Genomic DNA, 23,011 nt, shown 5'->3' with positions numbered 1-23,011 from the left:
GGATGGGACAGGTACAATTACACTGATAAAGAAATGTTCGCCAAGTCCGGGGGAGAGTTGGACTTTTAGCCCCCCCCAACCTGACTCACTGGCGAGCCTGCTAAAAAATGATTGAGGAGGGAGAACGTTAAAAATTAGACCAACACATTCTTCATGCCACAAATCCATGACGAACGGCAGCAATTTATTTCCTATGCTCTGTGCTTTTTTATGCACGCACGCTCATTGATGCATCATTCATTTTGCCACAGAAGGCAGCTGCAATTCAAACCTAACTTTCTCTGTGTTACCCCTGGCCCGGCCCTTATATTAGGCCCTTATATTATCCTTTTATTAGGGTGTACACATGGTGACGTTAAGGCTGGCACCTGGAAGCTTTGAGAACTGACCAACCAGGCCCCCTGCTCACGTAGGGGGAAAGGAGCTGTTGGGGTCTGCCGTCAGTCTTACTGCGGCCGCACCAGAGTACTTCACAGGTCTTTAAAAAGACCATTTACTCGATGAGGCATTGTTGTTCTTCACCCCTTCTTAGTCCCTGCAGCTACACTCTTGCATGGAAAACAGCTAGAGCTCGAGCACTCTGCCCCTAAAAAAACAAAGGTAATTAATTTATTTCTAGGTGTTGCCTGAGCCAGCGCATGCGCTGCTCTGCGAGACATTTAGTAAGCGGGTTTTAAAGTACTAACAAAGGCTTTTGCCGGCCACCAGCTTGCGGTTACGCGCACAAGCGCGCGCGCCTCTCCAATGCTTTTTTTTAGGTTTCCCCTTCACCTTTATCGTCACACGCACACCACTCACGTCGATCACTTTCAATTCCGTCCCCCTCCCTGCGATCACTTTTGCGGCCGCGCGGCCGGCCACTCACTTTCATTTTCTTCCAGCACGTGAAATCGTCCATGTGAGAAGTTGGCCTGGCATATGCTGGTCACTAGTTATAGTGGCCACCTTGCACCAGTCCAATTCGACTCTTATGGTAGATAAGTTTAAGACAACCTTTTAAAGAAAGCTATCCTAGTGGTAGCTGTGGAAAGCAGCCTTCAGGCTAAGTCTCAGAGGAATTAAAAGCAGGTTGTTTTACCTTATAATCTCTTGAATTACCAAATGAAAGGACACCACACAGGTGTGTGTATATATATATATATATATATATATATATATATATATCAAATATATATGTATTTATTGCTAGACACACTCTACTAATCTCTTTATGAGATTAGAAGCCAGGTACACATTCAAATGTCAACGTTTCACAATAAATTAAGCACAATTATGGCTGGAGCCCTAGGGGCGTACCAGACCATATACTAAAAGAAAAGTATAAGGATGTCGACTTGCAAAATGACAAGGCCTAGGGCCTGGGGAATCGCTGGGGCTTCACTACTGCAGAGTTAGCAGGTAAGTAACAGGCCCACGGGAGACACGTGCAGTGTGTGAACATAGCCGCGGGTTCCCTATTGATTATAATGGTGCAAGTCACGGTTTGATTTTTAAAGTTCTAGGGTACTTCGAGGAAGACTACAAGCAAGCCACTTACAAGGTAAGTACCTCGAGGGCCAACAAACACTAGGGCACCGGAGTGCACGAGTTACCTCACCCAGGGATGCCGGGTGCATAGGTGTCTTTTGGTGTCTGGTCGCGTCGCTGTTTTCTATGGAGACCAAAGAAGACTTGCTACTTGCGTCGACTGAAGAAGTGTCCGGTGGAATCCAAGCCTGGATTCAAGATGGAGAAGACCTGAAAATTGAAGGGACTGTGTTTAAAGTCACTTGCCAGTGACCGGTGGCCAGGAAGATGGCTGACCACGGATGTCGGGTGATTTCAGGTCGTCGATGGTGTTTTGACTCTTCGCTCACGAGGTCCAGGAGTGTTCGACGATGACCAGCAGCTGGATTCTGAGTGTCCCACGACGTCTACGGCTGATGGCGGTGTCGGCAACCGGATTGGAGCCAACAAGCCTTGGCAACGGCAAGTCTCGTGTAGACTGAAGAAAGTCGATGGTGCAGACCAACAAGGTCTGAGGGATGCTTGCTATCTTATATTGAAGATAGGAGAGGGACTAGCTCTATGACCACTCCTCTAGGAGCGTCAGGGGAGGGGGTGGTTACACCCACTTCCCTTTGTCCAGGTTCGCGCCAGAGCAGGGGCAGGTAGCCCCTGAACCGGTTTGAGCTGGCATATGCACAGAGGAGCCTACTGCTCCCCCAGTGCAGGACTTCAAAGGCACTCTAAGAGTGCACCCACCCAGCTCCAATACACTAAATCCTGTCGGGAAGGTGGTGACACCTCCCTGTGACAGGATGCCTTTTGTTGGGCTTCCTCCACTGCGAGTTTCAGTCAGCAGCAGGAGGGCAGACCAGTGTCTGTGCTGGTGGCATCCATTTTGTGATGCCAGGGCTCTATAGGATTTCTATCGTTGTACATGTCGTCCCCTCTAGAAGGGTGGGATCATGCTCCCACATCATGGACAGATGTGGGGGTATGATTCAAAGTTGTTTGACACCTAACACGACATGTTTTGATGCAGTCATTCCAAAGTTAGCATTTTAATGCACTTAAGAGTATATGGTTTAACCGCATCCACAAACAGCCATAGAGAATAGACTCTGGTAGCTGCAGAGGGGCCCTGCTCAGGCAGAGGCACCCCCTCACATTGTAAACCACGCACCCTGCCCTCAGGATTGATGGGGCCTGCCATAGGGGTGGCTGATAGGTTTATATGTGTGTGTATGGTGAGATATAGAAACCTATATCTCTATGAGGAGTGCTAACACTACCTCACACAGGCTGCAGTAGCAGGCCTGTTGTGTCAGATTGAGTGCTTCCCAGGGGTGGCATAATACATGCTGCAGCCCCTGAAAGGCCTGTGAAGTACCTATGCCCTAGGTACCTAAGGTACCATATACTAGGGGCTCACAAGGTACCACAGTATCCAATCACTAGTGCATCTAATATACACACCAAGTCGTTTAGAGAGAACAGAGAGACTGGGGCCCTGATTAGCAGGGACCCAGCCAGACTATAGCCAGAAACCAGTGTATACATCAGAAAAAAAGTGGGGGCAACATAAGTGCAGATCCTACTCTCCTACAGTCCAGATCTGAAGGGCCATAAATCTACGGACGGCAACAGCGCGTGATAGCGATGTTGATCAGTTTCACTTACACAGCCGCGCTGCAGCGGCCGTTTCACAGCCGCGCGGCCAATGCTTCTTTAGTCGGGCATGTGGACGACAACCGAGGCACTGACAGCATCTGGGTAAGACACCGCAGACCCTCGCTCCCCCCACTCCCCCTCCCACGGTGCCCAGGGACTGTGATTTCTCATTTTAATGCATGTTTGTCGGTACTTGCCCCTTTTCAGTAGCAAATGGACAAGCAGTTTCAAGTGTTTTGGCCATGGCAGCCCTGCGCGGCCCAGCTCTTTTGACTGTGTATTTCCTGTCCCATGCCTGCCCCTTACCTGCTCTTCTCGGCCTGGTCTGCCTTCTGTTCCCTCCTAAGCATGCTGCCTTGCTGTCTCCTCACAGCCTTCCCTCACCCTCCACCTCTCTCCACGGACTGCCCACCCTCCTGCTCTCTCCACGGCCTGCTCACCCTCTCTCCACAGCCTGCTCACCCTCTCTCCACGGCCTGCTCACCCTCTCTCCACGGCCTGCTCACCCTCTCTCCACGGCCTGCTCACCCTCTCTCCACGGCCTGCTCACCCTCTCTCCACGGCCTGCTCACCCTCTCTCCACGGCCTGCTCACCCTCTCTCCACGGCCTGCTCACCCTCTCTCCACGGCCTGCTCACCCTCTCTCCACGGCCTGCTCACCCTCTCTCCACGGCCTGCTCACCCTCTCTCCACGGCCTGCTCACCCTCTCTCCACGGCCTGCTCACCCTCTCTCCACGGCCTGCTCACCCTCTCTCCACGGCCTGCTCACCCTCTCTCCACGGCCTGCTCACCCTCTCTCTCCACGGCCTGCTCACCCTCTCTCTCTCCACGGCCTGCTCACCCTCTCTCTCCACGGCCTGCTCACCCTCTCTCTCCACGGCCTGCTCACCCTCTCTCTCCACGGCCTGCTCACCCTCTCTCTCCACGGCCTGCTCACCCTCTCTCTCCACGGCCTGCTCACCCTCTCTCTCCACGGCCTGCTCACCCTCTCTCTCCACGGCCTGCTCACCCTCTCTCTCCACGGCCTGCTCACCCTCTCTCTCCACGGCCTGCTCACCCTCTCTCCACGGCCTGCTCACCCTCTCTCCACGGCCTGCTCACCCTCTCTCCACGGCCTGCTCACCCTCTCTCCACGGCCTGCCCACCCTCTCTCCTCGGCCTGCCCACCTTCTCCTCGGCCTGCCCACCCTCCACCTCTCTCCTCTGCCTGCCCACCCTCCACCTCTCTCCTCGGCCTGCCCACCTTCCACCTCTCTCCTCGGCCTGCCCACCTTCCACCTCTCTCCTCGGCCTGCCCACCCTCCACCTCTCTCCTCGGCCTGCCCACCCTCCACCTCTCTCCTCGGCCTGCCCACCCTCCACCTCTCTCCTCGGCCTGCCCACCCTCCACCTCTCCCCTCGGCCTGCCCACCCTCCACCTCTCCCCTCGGCCTGCCCACCCTCCACCTCTCCCCTCGGCCTGCCCACCTCTGTTGGCCTGCCCACCTCTGTTGGCCTGCCCACCTCTGTTGGCCTGCCCACCTCTGTTGGCCTGCCCACCTCTGTTGGCCTGCCCACCTCTGTTGGCCTGCCCACCTCTGTTGGCCTGCCCACCTCTGTTGGCCTGCCCACCTCTGTTGGCCTGCCCACCTCTGTTGGCCTGCCCACCTCTGTTGGCCTGCCCACCTCTGTTGGCCTGCCCACCTCTGTTGGCCTGCCCACCTCTCTTGTTGGCCTGCCCACCCTCCTGCTTTCTCCACGGCCTGCCCACCTCTTTCCTCGGCCTGCCCATCCCCCCCTGCTCTTTCCTCGACCTGCAAACCTCTCTCCACGGCCTGCCCTCCCGCTCTCCTCGGCCAGCCCACACCTCTCCACGGCCTGCCCACCCCTCTCCACGGCCTGCCCACCCACTCTCCTCGGCCTACCCACCTCTCTTCTTGGCCTGCCAACGCTACTGCTCTATCCTCGGCTTGACCATCCTTCTCCTCGGCCTGCCCTCCACCCTCCCGCTCTCTCCTCAGCCTGCCCTCCACACTCTCTCTTCCTTCCCTTGGCCTGCCCTCCTCTGGGAGCTCCCACACAAGACCCCTTTAAGTCTAGGCCCCCTTGCCAGGCCTGGGCACTCTGTCTTCAGGTGGAGTCTGTGTACCTGGGCACAAGCGGCCCTGTGTGCGAGGCAGGGCCGCTGGCACACAAGGGGTCTTTGTGGAGCCTGGCAGGACCGTGGGCAACAGGGGCTTGCTGGCTGTCGGACCCCTCCCTGAGTGCCAGACCCCTCACACCAGGTCCAGAGGACAGACACATGGACGCACTGAGCATGTGCAAGGACAAGCTCACCCGATTTCAAGAAGTCTATCAGACAAACGCCCAAGGACGCAGGCCAGCAAGCACGCAGGCATGAGTGCACGCAGGCATCCAGCGCACACAGGCATCCAGCGCACACAGGCCAGCAAGCACGCAGGCATCCAGCGCACACAGGCCAGCAAGCACACAAGCATCCAGCGCACACAGGCCAGCAAGCACGCAGGCATCCAGTGCACACGGCCAGCAAGCACGCAGGCACTTGGACTAAAGGTCAGCGCGAAGGAAGTTTGTGTGAGGGTATAGTCTTTGCCACATTTGAAACTGGACACATTAGTATTGTAGTGTGTAGCATTTATATAGTTTTACGTATATCGTTTTGGGGCCTATTTTCGCAGGTGCGGACCTACACCATTGAGGTGTGCACGGTTGGTGCAGAGGGTTGTATTTGTTGTCATCCTTGGTGTCTTAACTGGATGACCGCAGAGATGCTTTTATCTTGTCTTGTAGTGTGGTGGATAAAAATGTGATGGAGGTGGTAGCACGAGAGCCTCACATAATTTAGTTGTAATTAGTTGAGGTTTATAATTTACTTAGCAGGTTCCATGCTATGCTTCAAGCTTTCTCTTCCGAAATAGCAAAAGACACACAAATGATGGACGGAATACAGAAGAAATCAAAACATTACCACCCACAAAACAATTCTTCATTTCCCCTCAACAAATATACTCGCATTCCTTTAGCCTTCCATAATTTTACTATCAACAAGTTGCCGCTCTTAACCTCTTTTGCACCCCCCCACTCTTCCTTATCCCTACTCTGCCATTCACTCATACAATCTTCCTTCACACACACAATTCATTTTTAAATAACTTTCTCACACATTACCTTTTAGCACTCCAAACTAACAAGCATTTTTGCAGCATACTCCCACAGTCCGCCGCAGCTCAAACTCGCATGTTGCACAAAACTCCATATTGTATTAAAAGTAGCCTGCCACTCGCCAGCCGCAATTACTCAGGTCCACCACAGCATCAGTCAGCACCACAGCATCACTCACCTTCACCACAGCATGACTCTGCAGCGCCACAGCATGACTCTGCAGCGCCACAGCATGACTCATTGCTTCTTACACTTTTTAATTACAACTTCTCACCATGCTGCACAGCAGCCACACTTCTCTACTTTACACCTTAGAAACATTGGCAAAATCAATGCCTATACCTAAACACTTATAAGGCCCCCCAATGCATAGCCGATTTGTCTTGCCTTTGGGACATTATAAGTGTTTAGTTATCCAGCACAATATCCTTGATTAAACAACAAGTGTTGCATGGCTAAACACTTACAAGGTCCCAAAAGCTAGACCTATTGGCTATGCCAATGTTTGTTTCTAATTCATGTGTGCGTGCTTTTTTGTTGGGAATACAGTGGCAAACGCAAGACTGCTCCATACATTGTTCGCTGTATAATCACAGATCCGTTCTAATGAATGAAATCCTTGTTTAAAGCGCTATGTGCCCTGCAGTGTAAATCGTGTTGTATTTAACGTGCAACAAGCGTCTCAAGTCTGGCAATCTATATACGTTGTTTGTGGAAGGAAATGTGTAATGATTAAAACAGCCATAGGCAGCCTTTAGTTTCCACCTGTATACATTTTATTTCACAACGGTTCTATAGATTTGTCTGACTACGGTGTGTTATTTGAAGTATTCATTGATTTTTTTTTTTTTTTTTTTTTTTTTTTTTTTTTTTTTAATTGGGAGTTTCTTTTCCACCCGTTGGTTTCTGCACATTTGCCATTGATTACATGGTTGGTTTCCTTCGAAGGTAGTTAGAATAATCAATTGCATTCCCTGTGCATTATGCATTGGTTAGCCCGCTCATTTGGAAGAGGTGTGGTGCAGCGGCCAGGGCGACTGACTCCGGAACCTGGGGCTCACGGTTCGATCCCCGGGGCCAGTGGCAGATCAGCCCAGCACCATGTAACTCTGGTCAATAGCTCGCTTACTCTTCCCGAGGGGCCCGGCGCCTTGACACCTTCGGGAAATTGTTCGCGCTTTACAAATACTTGGCCTTTTTGGTGTGGCTGGTGTTATTCACATTCGCTTCCTTGAAATTGTGTAGTTTAGGACAGTTGTCAATAGATGACAAAATAAAGCATTACATAATGGCATGTTCTATGTATGCAAGCCCCATACACAGGCCTCGTCTACTTAGTTGGCTAAACAATGCGTTTTATTGTCATTTGAATGTTACCTATTTGAGCACCCCTCAATGTGTGCCCTGCACATTAGCAGCCCCTCCCCATTAATGTTGGAAACTGCTTGTGTAGTCAAATATTTTGGTGCTGGCTGCAGCTCCATCCACGTGATCTCGCAGTTAAACCAAGAACGATTATTTGAAATGTTGGTGGGAAACTCAATTTTACTGTTTATTCGGTGGGATTATGAGCTTTGGGTTACGTGTCATGAGGAGGGGCACTCCAAGTTACAATTAGGTCGGGGCATGCGAGGCCCTGTCGTTGGTGCCATTTTGTTTATTTTTGAGCCCATCTTGTGAGAGAAGAGGAACTCCCAACGGGTTATTAAGCAACAACATCCGTGGTTAGCTCGAGAAACCATGTGGTTGGGTGGCCTGTGCACTACATCCAGGGGGACACCATATATGGAGTGAGAGGCACCCTAGCAGGCTCCATCGTGGCGAAACTTCGAGCCAGTGTTGAGTTGGAGATTCGTCCCCTACTTGAATCTCTTTCGCCATGTTCGGCCTAGAATGTTTTCTATGCTGGCCCCACTAACGCAATGTAGTGGAGACCCCTTTTAAATGGTTTGGATAGGGGAGTTTTCTAGCAGGCGTTTGAAATACAAATATTAGCTAGTGTGTTAACCAGCCTGCGCGGGCGTAGGCAAACATTTCTGCTCTCAGTCAGGCAGTCGTATGTTTCAGAACCTACATTTGTCTGTTCTGTTGCTCAGCCTGGGATCAGAACATATTTTCTGGCTTTTGTGGGGTAACTTTTGGCAGGTCACCTCCTTCGGAGCTCATAACTGAGCTGGCAAAGTTATATTAACCTGTAGAAGCACCTACTTCAGTTGAGTTAATTGCGGGCCTAGGCTGAGAGCCACCACAGCAACTAGGGCCTTTTCTGTGGCTCCTGCTGTGTGGGCATAGAGACAATTTGAGAGTGTTCACTATGTCCGGGCCTCTGCAGACTTTGGTTCTTGCTCCTCCTTTAGAATAGAAATGTCCCTTCACCAACCATGGCTTTTGAATTCAATGAAGCCTCACTGTGGTACTCTGTACAAGTGTTGGATCCCTACTGTAAAGGGGAATTTTCTCCAGACTTTGCAAAGTACAGCTTCGTTATTGACCGCTTTAATACCTCTGAGGGCCTATGCACCCAGTTCAATGCATATGTTGCAGAACCTGTTCCAGAGAATGTCAACCTTTAGGTGCACCAGTTTGGCATGGAAAGCTACGTCAGTGGCCAGAGTTGGCAAATTGTGTACTGGCTGTTTTGGCATTGCCAGTCTCAAGTGCCAATGTCGAGAGAGCCTTTTCACAAATGAAAGTTTACATGGGAAGGAAAGAGAGAGCACGAATGACCAAAGTCTCACTGAAGAAATATTGTATGGTGTACTACAATTAAGTTCGACTTGTAAGATTGTATTTGGACCTCATATACACTGTGCGTACACTGTCTATATACCATGCATCAATGAAGAAAGCAATCCATAATAAAAGCAAAGCGTTCCATAAACACCAGTAAGACACTGTTTCAGTTGTTTTTTATGGCGCGAAAGTGAGTAACCACTATTTATTTGAGGTATTGAAATCACTGGAAAACACTGAAAAAACACCACCAGAATTTACCAAAAATAGAAACTGAAAACAGGAAAGCCTAAGTATTATGTTCATGGATTGGAAGTAGTGATTGGTTAGATCGTGTACTTCATTTGAACTGTCAGATGGGGGTGTTAAGATGGGGCAAGCGGTTGCAAGTGAGGAAGGATTGACGTTTAAGTTTCTCTTACAAACTTTTGTTCTCTTGGGTTGGACATGGTGTGGTTTAACTACTTCTTTGATATAGAAAGTGATGATGTGATGGTCGGACCAGTCACAAGGGAGGATAGATTCCAGCTGGGTGGAGTCCACTTTGGAGATTACCAGATCTAGGGTTGATCCTTTTTCATGTGTTGGGCTGTCACAGATTTGGGATAGGTTAAGGTCAGTCAAAGTTTTGAGGCTATTGACCTACGGGTCATTCCAGTGGAGGTTGAAATCCCCAAGGAATATCTGCTTGTTCTGGAGATTGGCGTTTGTAACTAGGATATCCATTATATGTTCAATAAAGGTAAGGTTGTTTCCTGGTGGATGGTAAATTGAGTGAAGTGAGCATATTGGGGTGTTATTAGAGATTTCAAGATGTAAGTATTCACAGGAGGAGAACACCGGGGAGGTGAGAGGTTTCATGGAGAGGTAGTTCCGGTGTATGCAGGCAATACCGCCTCCAAACCTGTCAATTCTGTCTAGTCTTGTGATGTGATAGTTGGGTGGGACTAGTATGTCTCGGATGGGCGAGGATGAATAGTTTAGCCATATTTCCGTTAAGATTGTAAGGTCCGGTTCGTTGTTTAGTATGAAGTCAGCTATCTCAGCGGCATGACGCGCGGCCGACCTACAGTTTAGTAGGATACATTTTGGGTATGGTGTTGTGGTCTTGTAAGATGGGAACTTTCTTGAGATTTTTTTCAATGATACCTCTGGTAATGGGTCTACTGGCTCTTCGGGTTGGAAGGGATGGCTTGGATAGAGGATGGTATCAGTGTGTTGTCTGTGTGCGCAGATAAGGGGTGCTGAATTGGGGGTGCGTAGGAATGTAGTAGAGAGGTAAGATCTTGCTGTGAGAGTGGGTTTTTTATTCTGAACGGGCGGGTTAAGGCATTGGGGTCAGGTATTGTTTTCCATCTAGGAGGTTTCTTTGATGTGGAAGTAGCATGTGATTGTTGGCGTAATTTAGAGTTTGGGTTTCGTTGTGTCAGGATAAGGTCGTGAAGCGAACGGATGTCTTCTTTAAATTGAAGTAGGGCTAGTAATATCTCCTAGAGTCTGTCAGGAGCCGGAGTTTAATTATTCCTCACCTGGTCTGTAGGTAGGTGAGGTTACAAGACTGTGCTCGAGTGGCGAGAAGTGAGGTGATCCGATGAATGGCTGTTTTTAGGTCTCTGGACCATCCGGTCTGCCGAAGGCAGAACCGGAAGTCGAGGGATTTAATGACTTGGAGAAGAGGGGCTTGATCCCGCCCCTCTTCTCCCCTGTTCTCCATTGGCTGGCCTCTTCAATGCTGGCCAGCCACTGGAGAAGAGGTCCCGTCACTCCTATCAGGCCCCGTCCTTTTCGGATCGGGGGGCGTGTTTTTTGCAGAAAGTCTCATTCTCTCCTCCAGCCAATGGCTGGAGGAGAGAAAAGACAAACACGCCCCCGAATCCGAAAAGGACGCTGCGTTTCTCCGAGGCATTTCTGCTCTGCCTCGGAGAAAGGCGGTGGTGTCTTCCGGTGCCCTCGGCAGCAATCGTTTGGTTTGTGATTTTTAATGGCTTTGTTTAAAACTTTGTAGGTGAACACTTCGGTGACTGCTGTTTCCCGCGCTACATAAAGTACATTCCAGTGGCGCACTATTAAAGTAAACACTGCGTAAGCAGAATCTAACAGGTCGTACATTCCTGTCCGCTCCAAGCTGCCAGAAGCGCCCGGCATGCTTTTAAGATACGTGCCTGTGGCGTGCCTGACAAGCCCAGAATGGAAGCTCATTGAACTCGTTCGGCGCATGGTGAGGCGGTCACGCGGCAACAGGCAAGGCAGGGTTCTAGATCATAATCTATGCACACATTTTGGTTAGGCTGCGTTTTAGAATTATTTTTGCCATAGGTGGTTTTACAGTCGACATCTTATCAATATGAGCTCAAATCACCTTTGCCCGTGAATAATGGAGTATATTGTGTTGTGCATAATTTACACGCGTCTCAAAGAGAATGTGTATGAATATCCGAAAAGAAACACACGTTAGGAAGAGTAGGGGAGGATTGCCTCTCTGGAGGGCAGGTTTCTCTTTGTTGTAAACTCTGGCAGTCTAGGCCCCTCCCCCAAACCATCGCCCTCTCCGTGTTTATGTATGTGAAGGGTGCTACATTCTTCGGCTGCAGCCCGCCCTGCTTTAAAAGCGGGCGCTGCCATTCCCCCATCCTTTCCGGATGCCTGTCTTAGGGCACACAACAGGCGTTCCCCTCCCCATGTGGGTGATCGCAGATCCGGTTTCCACGTGAGCCTTTTTAATCTAGTGTTTCAAGTGATCCTATCGGCGCGCGGCGTTGGTCACTGCAGGGACTGCACATGTCCCCGCAGGCCTAGATAAGGCGAGTCATTCCACGGCCCTTTTATCAGGGTGGGAGCAGCCCAGCCCTAATCGCTCTTCCCTTAAATGTCCAGCACTCAAGCCAGCAAGGAACGCACGTTAACACAGAAGCAGTGGGTGCTGGGCACCCTGAGGTATTTTGAAATGAGGTATATCATTCAGCAGAGAAATGTATCTCAACAAATTGACTAAAACAATTAGAACTCTGATTTTTCAAGGGTCGCCGGATAGTGTAAAGAGAAAAACTATTCTCTTTGCCCAGCCCAGTATGTCGGACACTCACTAACAATTGGCCCGCTAGAGGATTTGATGACGTCAGATGGGCTTCTAGACCTGGTATGAATGACATCATTCACCGGATGTTCCGTGGATTTGTGGAGCGGAGCTTGACCCTCCCTGACAGACGGTAAAGTTCTCAAAAGACCGGTTAAAGCATTTTGAAGTTTGCTCCTGTAGTATTACCCATACTTTTGGAATTAATGTTCAACTTTTATGTGATTTTCTTAGTTTTCCACGAGTCGTCATAATTGACCGTTTATGCTCGTAAATTTTGTTGTGGGTGAATAATTCAGCATTGCAAAATGTAATATATGTATGCATTTGCACATTTTTGGTCCACCCTTCTCAGTGGGAAAATATTTGTTTCTGGGAAGAAATCCTATCCCCCTTAGATGTTGACGTTGTCCCCCCATTCCACTCGCTCCAGCCCTTGGAGGTGTAAATGTTTGTGCTTTTCCAGAGTGCGTCATCTCTTGTAACTCGTCGATGTGCTGCCGTTCCAAACTATTACAGGTCTACCCACACCGTAGTTACCGACCCATACTATGAAATTTGTAATAACAATGTCTTTATTCTGTCAAAGTTTCTGCATTAGGAAATGCACTCTGCATTTGGACAAGCCGCCTGTCCCAATTACTTGAAATGCAACTGGGAAGATCCGGGCACAGAGTGGGATATACATTTTCTGTACCTTTTTAAAAACCATCACACAAGCTGCGCAAAATAATTTAAGAATCAGGACTTTAACAACAGAAGGATGTGCCAATGAGCACGTCTTGTCATCTGTTTGTGCAAGCCTGAAAGCATACTTAGCAAAAAAAAAAACAACTACCAAGCCAGTATTACGTCACGTGCTATCTGAAAACTGTATATTCATATAGGGGGAGTCCTGGTTCTAGTCTGGGCGACCACGGCTCACAACAAGGCTCACTTCCTAGTGTTTTGTTTCGCAGCGGAGGAGGCGGGAAAACACAATCAAATGCACTTAGCGAGGTAGGAAGCGGAGCAGGTGATAGATTTGTGATTTAAACGAACCTGTTTATCCCCAAAGAAAGAAGTGCAAACACGGGGCTGTTTTGGTTTAGATGTGTGCAGGGATAAGGGGTGAAGGTCGGATTACAGACGGTGCCCCTTCCTCTGCGTGGTAGACAGACGCCTTCCGGATGAATAGGCCATAGCTAGCGTCGAGCTGTTTCTGTTCTCAAGAAGCCCAGCTCCCTCGTCCTCACTGGATGTCTCCGGAAGCTGTGCTCTTGTGAACACAGTGCAACCCACACACGGCCTGCCAGGCTCGGCGGGATATTTTTTTATATGCACCTGATTTTATATACACTAAATTTTGCACGGTGGTCAATTTTATTTTTTATTTTTTTCACGGTGACGCGCTAGACCGCTGTCACGTGGACCAGTTAGGGAGAGTGTCCGTCGATGTTTTCACATATATAGTACACAGAGTCTGCTAGCGGGGTTAAGAACTGCGTCGCTTTTACCTCCTCTGAGCATGTAAGTAAGGTGGAGGGTTAAAGCCAGCTATTTAAATTAATTCTTCATTTGGGAAATTCGTTTGCGGCTGAAGAATGCCGTCTTATTGCAGGATATAACTGCTGTGTTACTGTCGACAATGCAGCAACAGCGCCTTGAGGCCTGGTGTATGAATCGTGTCCACAGGCACCTACTCCGCCGACACACTGATTACATGTAACCGGTCTCACCAACAGACTGAGTCCAAACCGACCCTGCTGACGTCCTTCGAGATTTTAAGCAAACTCTCTGCTACACTGTTTTTTTTAACAAATCATTTTTTTCCTCTCGGAGATTTTAAGACAATGTTGGTCCACGAGGGCCCACGCCATGACAGATCTTCCAGAGATCCATGTGTGATCTTTATAGATACAATTAATCAAATGAGAACAGTTTATTAACTCCTGTTGATCCTGAATTGTGGGCCCAATTTGGCTCTGGGCCCAACTTTGGACACCTCTGATTCAAACCAAACCGTATTTCCTGTCGTGAAATTTTAAACCGAATCCACTGATGCCCAGTGAACACGTGACCACACTGCGATGAGTCCTATTGTGAGCCTTCCTCACACAGGGACATTACAACCGGTACAACTTTCTAATTCCGATGAACACACCGTCCTTTCACAGTGACATGAACCACGGGCCAGTATTTCCGTGAGCTTTTGTAAATAAAGTCATTGTCATCCCACGAGTGCTTGAAGTAACCTCAATGGCACACTGTGAGATTCTAAATCAACCCCGCCCAAATGTCGGTGAGATGGTAAAACAATCCTGCTGCCAACTCGAGATTTTAACCGAGTTCTATTTTAAAATGCATTTTTTACCGTCCTCTTTTCTGTCCAGAAGAGGGGTTCCTCACAACAAGCCAGCAACTTCAACTGCAAAGGACACATCTTTTGAACATATGGCCGAGGCAGGGATTCTGTCTGCATCGAAGTGGGACTTTTAAGGAAACTCCCCCCGCCCATAAAATACCCGTTCACATTTTTGAAGACATGTGGCTCACAGAAAGACCAAAACATGTTGACCACTCGTAGCTATTTTTTTGTGAACGTTTATAATGAAAATATACCTGGAAAAGTGTTACTGGAAAATTTGCTTAGTTTAACTCATTTCTCGTTTCACTGATCTTTTTTTTATTGAAAGGCATAAGGATGAAATGATTTTATGGTTGATTCTCACAACCCTTATTTATATGTAATTTGCTTTTCTCTTAGCTCGCCAAACTGCACATTATGTACCATTAGCCACGTGAGCACGAGACAAGTGTCTTGAGCACCCATGCAGTTTAACCACACCTGCGCTTGTTTTTCTACCAGAATCTTGACAAATGGTTCCTCCATTCATGAAGATTTTGTGGAAGTTTCGACAGTGATAAATTGTTTGCAAAACTATTTCATGCTTTGGGTTTAATAAACAAGGTCCCGATTCTTTGACATTCACTGCAGATAACTAACGTATTTTCCTCCTTAGAATGTGGGTGTACTGGAAAGACTCGTTTCATACCAATGCACATGGTTTTGTTTTCCTCCATGCTTGAAATAGCAACTTCTGTACTGGTTAATATAAATTTTAATGAGGTTAGTGTTTAGTCCCGGTGAAAGCCTTTGTGAAGTATAAGTTTTTTTTTTTATTTTTTTGTTTTTTTTTATTTTCAAAAACCTTTATTGGTAAGAAGGAGATACACAGGGCAACTGCCCGCAATTCACTTAACTAGAACAGGGCACCGCCAACCGGGCAGATCGCCTCACCTACACTGACACAGCCATTCAGCCGACATCCCGGGGGCTTTGTGAAGTATAAGTAATGATTAGAAGCTGAAACATCAATGAGTTAAATTTTGTATTCCATTTATTACATGTGACGATTGTCTAGTATTTGCACTACGACTCAAGAAGTTTTGTTCATTTTTTATAGTGCCCGCCATGGCATTTTTAGGTAGTCCGGGGTGTATGACTTTACAAACGTTTCCATTCATAGCATATTAATATACAAATATAACAGAGAAGGTGTGAGTATTCTGTTAGCCTTGTGATATGTAGTTGACTATTAAAATGATAACCATTTCGTTTTTTTTCTCCATCCATCTGATGTTATATTTTTATACTGAGATTGCTATTTGTTATGCCTGTTGATATATTTACACTTTTGTGTGCCATGCATCTTAATTCTCAGACTGGCAGTCTACTAATCTACATGATGATGCCATGCATGATACATGGGTGTGCTGCGCTCACAGCTCTATAGTACATTTGAGTCGGGGATATACTCTAACGCTCTTGCAGGTTTCTAGGAAACCTTTTCTATTGATGGGTCTTTTCGATGAAGACGGTGCAGCATGGGTCTTTTTGGCCTCTGTACTCCTGTGGTGTGAAAATCCATTTTAAGGAAGTTGAGGTGACCTTCACCTTAAGGAATTATTTCCTTTGGCACGAGCTCTACCAGAAGTAATTGTTTCCTGTGGCACAGCCTACACCTTACGGAGCTGCTTCCTGTATCAGGCCTTCTGGTCCAGGGTTCTTGACACCTTCTTGTAGTCCGCTTTCATAACAATACAAGCTCTGTGCTGTTGGCAGTTCTAGCCACTGATCATACTCAGTTGAGTGCACCTTGGGCCTGCATTGCCTCTGGGTTTAAATGCCTGTCTGAGGGTTTCTGGAACATCATTCGCCCCGAGGAGCTCCCAGGGTGCCGCAGGGCTGTGGCATGAGCTTGCCAAGGGCAGGTCCTTCATACATACATATATACTTACGTATTTTTCTGGATTACCAGGTTGTCCTAAGGGGGAGGGGGTTGGTAGGAGGTTAAAGTACCCTACTGATTGTACGCAGAGCGTGGTTGTCTGCAAAGAATAAATTGAGTTCAGGATTAGTGGCTTTAAAAATTACATTGGTTCTGGGAACTTTTCAGCTGTATGTTGTTTTTTTTAAGTGTGCTGATAAGTTGTTATTTCTAGTGAGATTGTTTAAAAAATAACGTGTCTTATTTTTTTATACGCTGTAAGGAAACAATAGCTCATGCGGATTAATACTTAACAATATAGTATGTAATCTAAAATAATGATGAAAAAAAGAAAAGGGGATTATGAAAGATGTCAGAAGAAAAGGCAAAGCCATACACGTTAGGTCTTTTTTGTGAAGAATGTTCTTCGTTTATATTACTAGAATATTTACACAAGAAGTGGACATAAATTTACAATACAAATTGACATTAAACAAACAAATTACAAATTAGTGTCCCAATGAAAAAAACCTTTAAACAAACAAAATAACATAAAGTACGACATACAAACAAGGTTTCCGTTTCTCTTTACAAAGGCAATCACAAATAATTGATAATTCAAGTTAGCAACACTCAGTTATTATAGGTGTTGATTTAGTGATTTGCCTATCGCGTCAACGGCGTTTCGACCCTATTCCAAGTTAAAGGGTCTCGTCAGGACTGTCTAATATAGGGACACCTTATCGTCCAGGACAGGTCTAGCGTGTAAGTGTACAGTGACACCGTGTTCAAAGTGAAAGGATAAAATACTCACAGGTACCCAGCCGGGTGCCCTGTGAGAGAGGAATCACACGGAGGCAGTTGCCCACTGTAATTCAATACGGTTTTGATTTTAGCGTGATGTAAGGGTCCTTCAATGTATAACACCTACAGAAGCTCCAGACTGCTGTGTAGCTGTCGCCTCGTAATAACCTGTGGTGATTGTACCAAGCAGACAGGACTTTGGTTGCCTGCTGCAGCACTTCTCGGGACATTCGTAAACCCGGAAGGAGGAAGAGAGTTTACCGGACTCGTTATTACGAGGCGACAGCTACACAGCAGTCTGGAGCTTCTGTAGGTGTTATACATTGAAGGACCCTTACATCACGCTAAAATCAAAACCGTATTGAATTACAGTGGGCAACTGCCTCCGTGTGATTCCTCTCTCACAGGGCACCCGGCTGGGTACCTGTGAGTATTTTATCCTTTCACTTTGAACACGGTGTCACTGTACACTTACACGCTAGACCTGTCCTGGACGATAAGGTGTCCCTATATTAGACAGTCCTGACGAGACCCTTTAACTTGGAATAGGGTCGAAACGCCGTTGACGCGATAGGCAAATCACTAAATCAACACCTATAATAGAGTGTTGCTAACTTGAATTATCAATTATTTGTGATTGCCTTTGTAAAGAGAAATGGAAACCTTGTTTGTATGTTGTACTTTGTTATTTTGTTTGTTTAAAGGTTTTTTTCATTGGGACACTAATTTGTAATTTGTTTGTTTAATGTCAATTTGTATTGTAAATTTATGTCCACTTCTTGTGTAAATATTCTAGTAATATAAACGAAGAACATTCTTCACAAAAAAGACCTAACGTGTATGGCTTTGCCTTTTCTTCTGACATCTTTCATAATCCCCTTTTCTTTTTTTCATCATTATTTTAGATTACATACTATATTGTTAAGTATTAATCCGCATGAGCTATTGTTTCCTTACAGCACATAATACCCAGGCTCCTTGTGGGTAGGGTTTCCTTGTTTCCCAATCAAGTTATTTTTTTATACGGTTTACAAATATTTTATATGAACTTTATCAAAGCCGCAGTTTAAAAAATACTGCAAGCAATCTGCCTCAAATCCTTTTTTAATTGAAAAAAAATGAAATGTGTCAGGCCCCTTAAATGAACATTCCTGCCATGTCAGACCATTCACAAACATGCCCACTACAGCACAGCGTGTGTTCCTGTGCTAAGAGGTGGAGTGTGGATTTGGAAGATCCCTGGAGAAAAAGCTCATAATCTGATCCTGCTGCTGGCTAAATAATGGCTCAAAAAGACTGTGAATGGTACTTGCGACAAACGCAGATGGTTCTTTTTGAAATTCTTTAATTTTTCAGACATGCTCAGAACATCGGACGGTGCAGCTGTACAAGCATTAGGAATGCCTATATCCTAGTTGCGATTCGCTGTGTATTGCAATTAGGACATCGGAATTCCTAATGTATTAAGCTCATTGAGTTTCCTTTAGAGATTCATATTGGGTCGCAAATCGACCAACCTCATGAATATTATTATAAGGTAGGTCACAGTTTGTGACCCATCAGGAATGGCAGCCATGCAGCAGACCACCATGTCTGTGATTGCTGTTTAAACAAGCATTTACAATGCCGTTTCTTTACATGTTTTAAAAACATAAACAAAAATAATGTCATGAGCAATTCCAATAGCTCTAACTTTAACAATGCCGAGACCGTTGCATTGTAAATGCTTGTTTATTTTGGTGATCCGAAGTAAGGGGGAGAAATAGAGAGGGGGTGCGACGGGGAGATATTGTGTGCTGTAGGGGGAGAGGTGGTGAGGTTTGACGTGAGGGGGGGGCCTGTAGGAACGCTGGCTGATTGGATGTATCGTGTAGGGGGAGTTTGGGGCCGAGTTTGTGGTGGGGACGCTGGGCAAGGCGAGAGCAGTGGGTTGGGTAGAGTTGTGTAATGGGTGGGAGGGGGAATGGATGCGGTATGGGACAGCTAGAGGAGAGGGGGCCTTCGTGTGCGGAGTGATAGGCATAGAGGAAGTGGAAGTGGAGTTGTGGGAGGAGTAGGCCAAAGGGAGATGTGTGTAATGCAGTGGGGGGTCAATTAAGGGGGGGGCAGGTGTATGTATACAATGGGAGCTAGCGGGAGGAGGGCTAGTGGGTGGGTAGTTACACGCCACATAATTACACTCTACTCAATGCAATATAAATACACTCCACATACCACTCAGTACCACATAATTACACGCCACATAATTACTCTACTCAATGCAACATAAATACACTCCACATAAATGCACTCTATGGCACATACCACCAATCAACATAAATGCACTCCACACCATGACACAATTTCACTCAACAACACAGTTCCAGGCCACACAATTCAATTACACACATTTCCATTACTCACCACATAATTACACACCAAACAACATATTTCAACTCCACAATCCACAACGTACCTCCAATCCACACCATATAGTGGCACCACCTGCGCACCAAACATCACTCGCCACCACCTAAGCATGATGTCAGTCTGCCCTCGGCATCTGGCATCTATTGATTCTCCCCTAGTGTCCGCCCGCTGCTCGTGTTCTAATTAAATTACTGTTTTCCAACCTCCACTCCCCCGTTATTTATGTCTCGCTCCCCCATAACAAAAACAGGCATTGGCATTGCCAATAGGTCTCGCCTTTGGGACCTTATAAGTGTTTAGCCATGCAACACTTGATGTTGTTCCACCAAGGATATTGTACTGGATAACTAAACACTTATGAGGTCTCAAAGGGGAGACCTATTGGCTATGCCAATGCTTTTTTTTTAAAGGACAAACGGGCACCGGCTGCCACTTAGTCCACTGCATCCCACGCTGACGCTGCAGCCATCTTAGAGAGATGTAGAGAGGGAGGTAGAGAGCGAGAGAGAGAGGGAGGTAGAGTGAGAGAGAGAGGGAGGTAGGGAGGTAGAGTGAGAGAGAGAGGGAGGTAGAGTGAGAGAGAGAGAGAGGGAGGTAGAGTGAGAGAGAGAGGGAGGTAGAGTGAGAGAGAGAGGGAGGTAGAGCGAGAGAGGGAGGTAGAGAGAGTGAGAGGAAGGTAGAGAGAGGGAGTGGGAGAGAGAGAAGTAGAGGGTAGAGAGGTGAAACATCCTGAACAACGAAGTTCAAACAATGACTTACCTGAACAACGAAGTCTGAACAACGAAGAATCACATACTACGAAGTCCACAACAGGCTTCCGTCTTGTTTGTATCCTGGCAGTATGTGTGGCACGTCACTTATCTTATCTTGTTATAGTAGGTTTAGAATGTATTTACCTTTTTCTGCCAGTAGATGGCACTGGTGGTTTGTTTGTCACTGTGGTGAAGCCTTTCTCTTCTAGATTCGACTGAACTCTCTGGCTGTCACAGTTGAAATGGCATCAAAATGGTGGTTGTCCATTTTTTATTTGCTTAATTGTTGTTGAATTATTTTGTGAAAGAAAATATGTTCTGCAATCCTTTTTAGGTCTCGCCTGAGCCAGCGCTTTAGCGCTGCTCTCGCGAGAGGTTTTGTAAAAGGGGAATCTGGAAGTGCAAACTAGTGCTTTTCAGGCCTCCAAATACAGTGCATGTGCGCCGGGCGCGCGCACCATTTGGCAGCCTGAAAAGCACTGCCTGATCACTTTCGCGGACACAGCCACCATCTATCTCCTCCGTCACGGGTCATTAAGTTGCATTCTCCTCTGCCTCCGCCCAATCACTTTAACTTTCACTTTCGTGGCTTGGCTTGTTCTAGTGTTTAGTCTTCCGTTCTGACAGCACATAAAGTAGATATATAACCCCTTCGGTGCTCATGACGGAACGGTTCCGTCATGAGCCACGGTTGAGCTGTGCTCATGACGGAACCGTTCCGTCATGACCACGCCCGCGCAAGATTCCGTCAGCACAGCGGCGGAATCTGCGCAGCATGGAAGGGGTTAAATAGGTGGCAAATATTTAGCAGGATTATTACTGTTTGTCAACACTTAGATTCAACATCTTTCTGGTTTTCGAGCTGCTGTTATTTTGAAAGTTAACATGATAAAATTAAGCTCCAATTTGTTCGATACTAAGGCCGCATCAGCAAGATAGCTACCGGTTTTGTTTTTTGAAGGTAAATTTCCCACGTCTGGGTATCGGGTTGCATTTATCAATCCCAAACTTGCATGTTTCCACCACTAAGCTGTTATTTGTTCAGCTGGATGACTTTTCATTCCTTTGTCTTGGGTAAATAAAACCATGAAAAAAGTATCAATTTTATAGTTGGCCTGTTACTAGTAGCATAATATGTTTTTATACAGGACTGTATTTCAAACTGGCAATTGCTTTGCAAGCCTCTCGGACTCCCATCCTGTTAAGAGTATGATTCTTAAGGCTTTGGTTTTCTGTAGAACCCCAGTTTTGCGTTTAATTTTTTTTGATTTCTCATGGTAGTAAACTCAAACCCATAGATGTACCCCTCACCCGGAGATGGCTTTCTTGTACTGAACTGTAATTGGGGGATTATTGATGGCTTAATTTGTAGGCGTTATTTTAGATTAAATATTTAACCTACAGTGACTCTGTGTTTAATAGCATATCTTTCCTAATGAGACTGTTGCATGGAATCAGTCTATTCATGCCAAAGCCGGACCAGAATGCCTTACTACAATCCCCTGTTCTCTTAAGACTTGTGTGACAAATTGGCAATGCCCTTTTTCCGACCTGCAAAATGTGCACCCTGTACCGGTAGAAGGCAGCTGTGCATGACAATTTCACACTGGGGAAAAAAACTTCGAGTGAACGTTAGATTTATTTTCAGGATGTTCTATATTGATGGCATAATTGTACATACAGCTAGCTTACTTGACTTAAACAAAGAAAAACTTTGTAGGGCACGGATCTCTGGAGCTCAGATTCAGTCTTGGACCCGCTGGCCTTCTAAAGATTTTGTACTCAGACCTGTTTTACTCTGGCGTGTTATTAGATTTTGCAAATAAATTATTCCTGCTGTATATAGCATTACTCCCATGTTGCGCTCAAAGGCGACCTTAAACAGCTCATTTCTGAAAGGTGTTTTCATACTCTACCTTTAATGTGTTTTGCCTACCACCTTCAGCTCTCAATTTCATGAAGAACTTTATTTATGATTGGCTAGAACATAATTAGTTATCGACCATGACTTGCATACATGACTTTCTTTAATATAAACTGAGATTACAATCTGTAGTTATCTGGGTGTCATGACATCTCTCAATTCTATAGAGTGGCTGTACATCCTATAAAATCTACTTTTAAACTCTTCATGTTCATCTTCCTTTCTGAACTTTGTCCTCCTTTAGCCCTGCTTCCCCCCTCTTTATTCTTCTCTGTCTAATTTGGTACAGCTACACTACTTTTCCTCCTCACCTTCAAATTTCTTCTTGCCTTGCTGAGTTTTTAAAAATAAAAAGCAGTTCGTTAGTGCAAGGTTTATGCACTCAGTAAATCATGTGTAAGTGCCGCGCCCACTTGAAGAGTTTTGCTTATTTGTTAGTCTTTCAGCTACATATATTTTCCCCAGTATTTTTGCTCCCACAATTGTACCCTCGTTGTGTTCTCTGGTCTGGTATATTTATTTTTTATTATTTATTTGCATTGTTTTCATTTATATATGCATTGATGTTCGTATAATGCTTGCTTGTAAATTGTTCTCTGTTGTAAAGCACGGCAACATGGAGGTGACATTTTTGCACTATATATTGTTTTGCACATAAAATAATTTGTTGTGGCTTATGAGTGCTACACGCCACACACTGCTGCACACTGCTGCATTACTCACTGCTGCACGCAGCACACTGCTGCA

The 23,011-nt window shown here is 46.5% G+C and overlaps 1 protein-coding gene across 6 annotated transcripts in view; it reads left to right on the top strand.

Moving 5' to 3' along the window:
• The window catches only part of LOC146871272 (uncharacterized), a 777,218-nt gene that overhangs the window by 391,507 nt on the left and 362,700 nt on the right, over window positions 1-23,011 (top strand). Inside the window, exon 1 of one of the 6 annotated variants that reach the window (XM_085650743.1) lies at window positions 11,721-12,258. The exons of the other annotated variants lie outside the window; for them this stretch is intronic. The gene's annotated coding sequence lies outside the window, so the exon portion shown is untranslated. Of the gene's footprint in view, window positions 1-11,720; window positions 12,259-23,011 lie in introns of those variants that run through there. 6 annotated transcript variants of the gene reach the window in all.

Source organism: Triturus cristatus, chromosome 1_1, assembly GCF_964204655.1.
Source record: "Triturus cristatus chromosome 1_1, aTriCri1.1, whole genome shotgun sequence".
Taxonomy (NCBI): Eukaryota; Metazoa; Chordata; class Amphibia; order Caudata; family Salamandridae; genus Triturus; species Triturus cristatus.
Note: the sequence above shows the minus strand (reverse complement) of the source record. Positions and strands in the feature narration are given on the sequence as shown.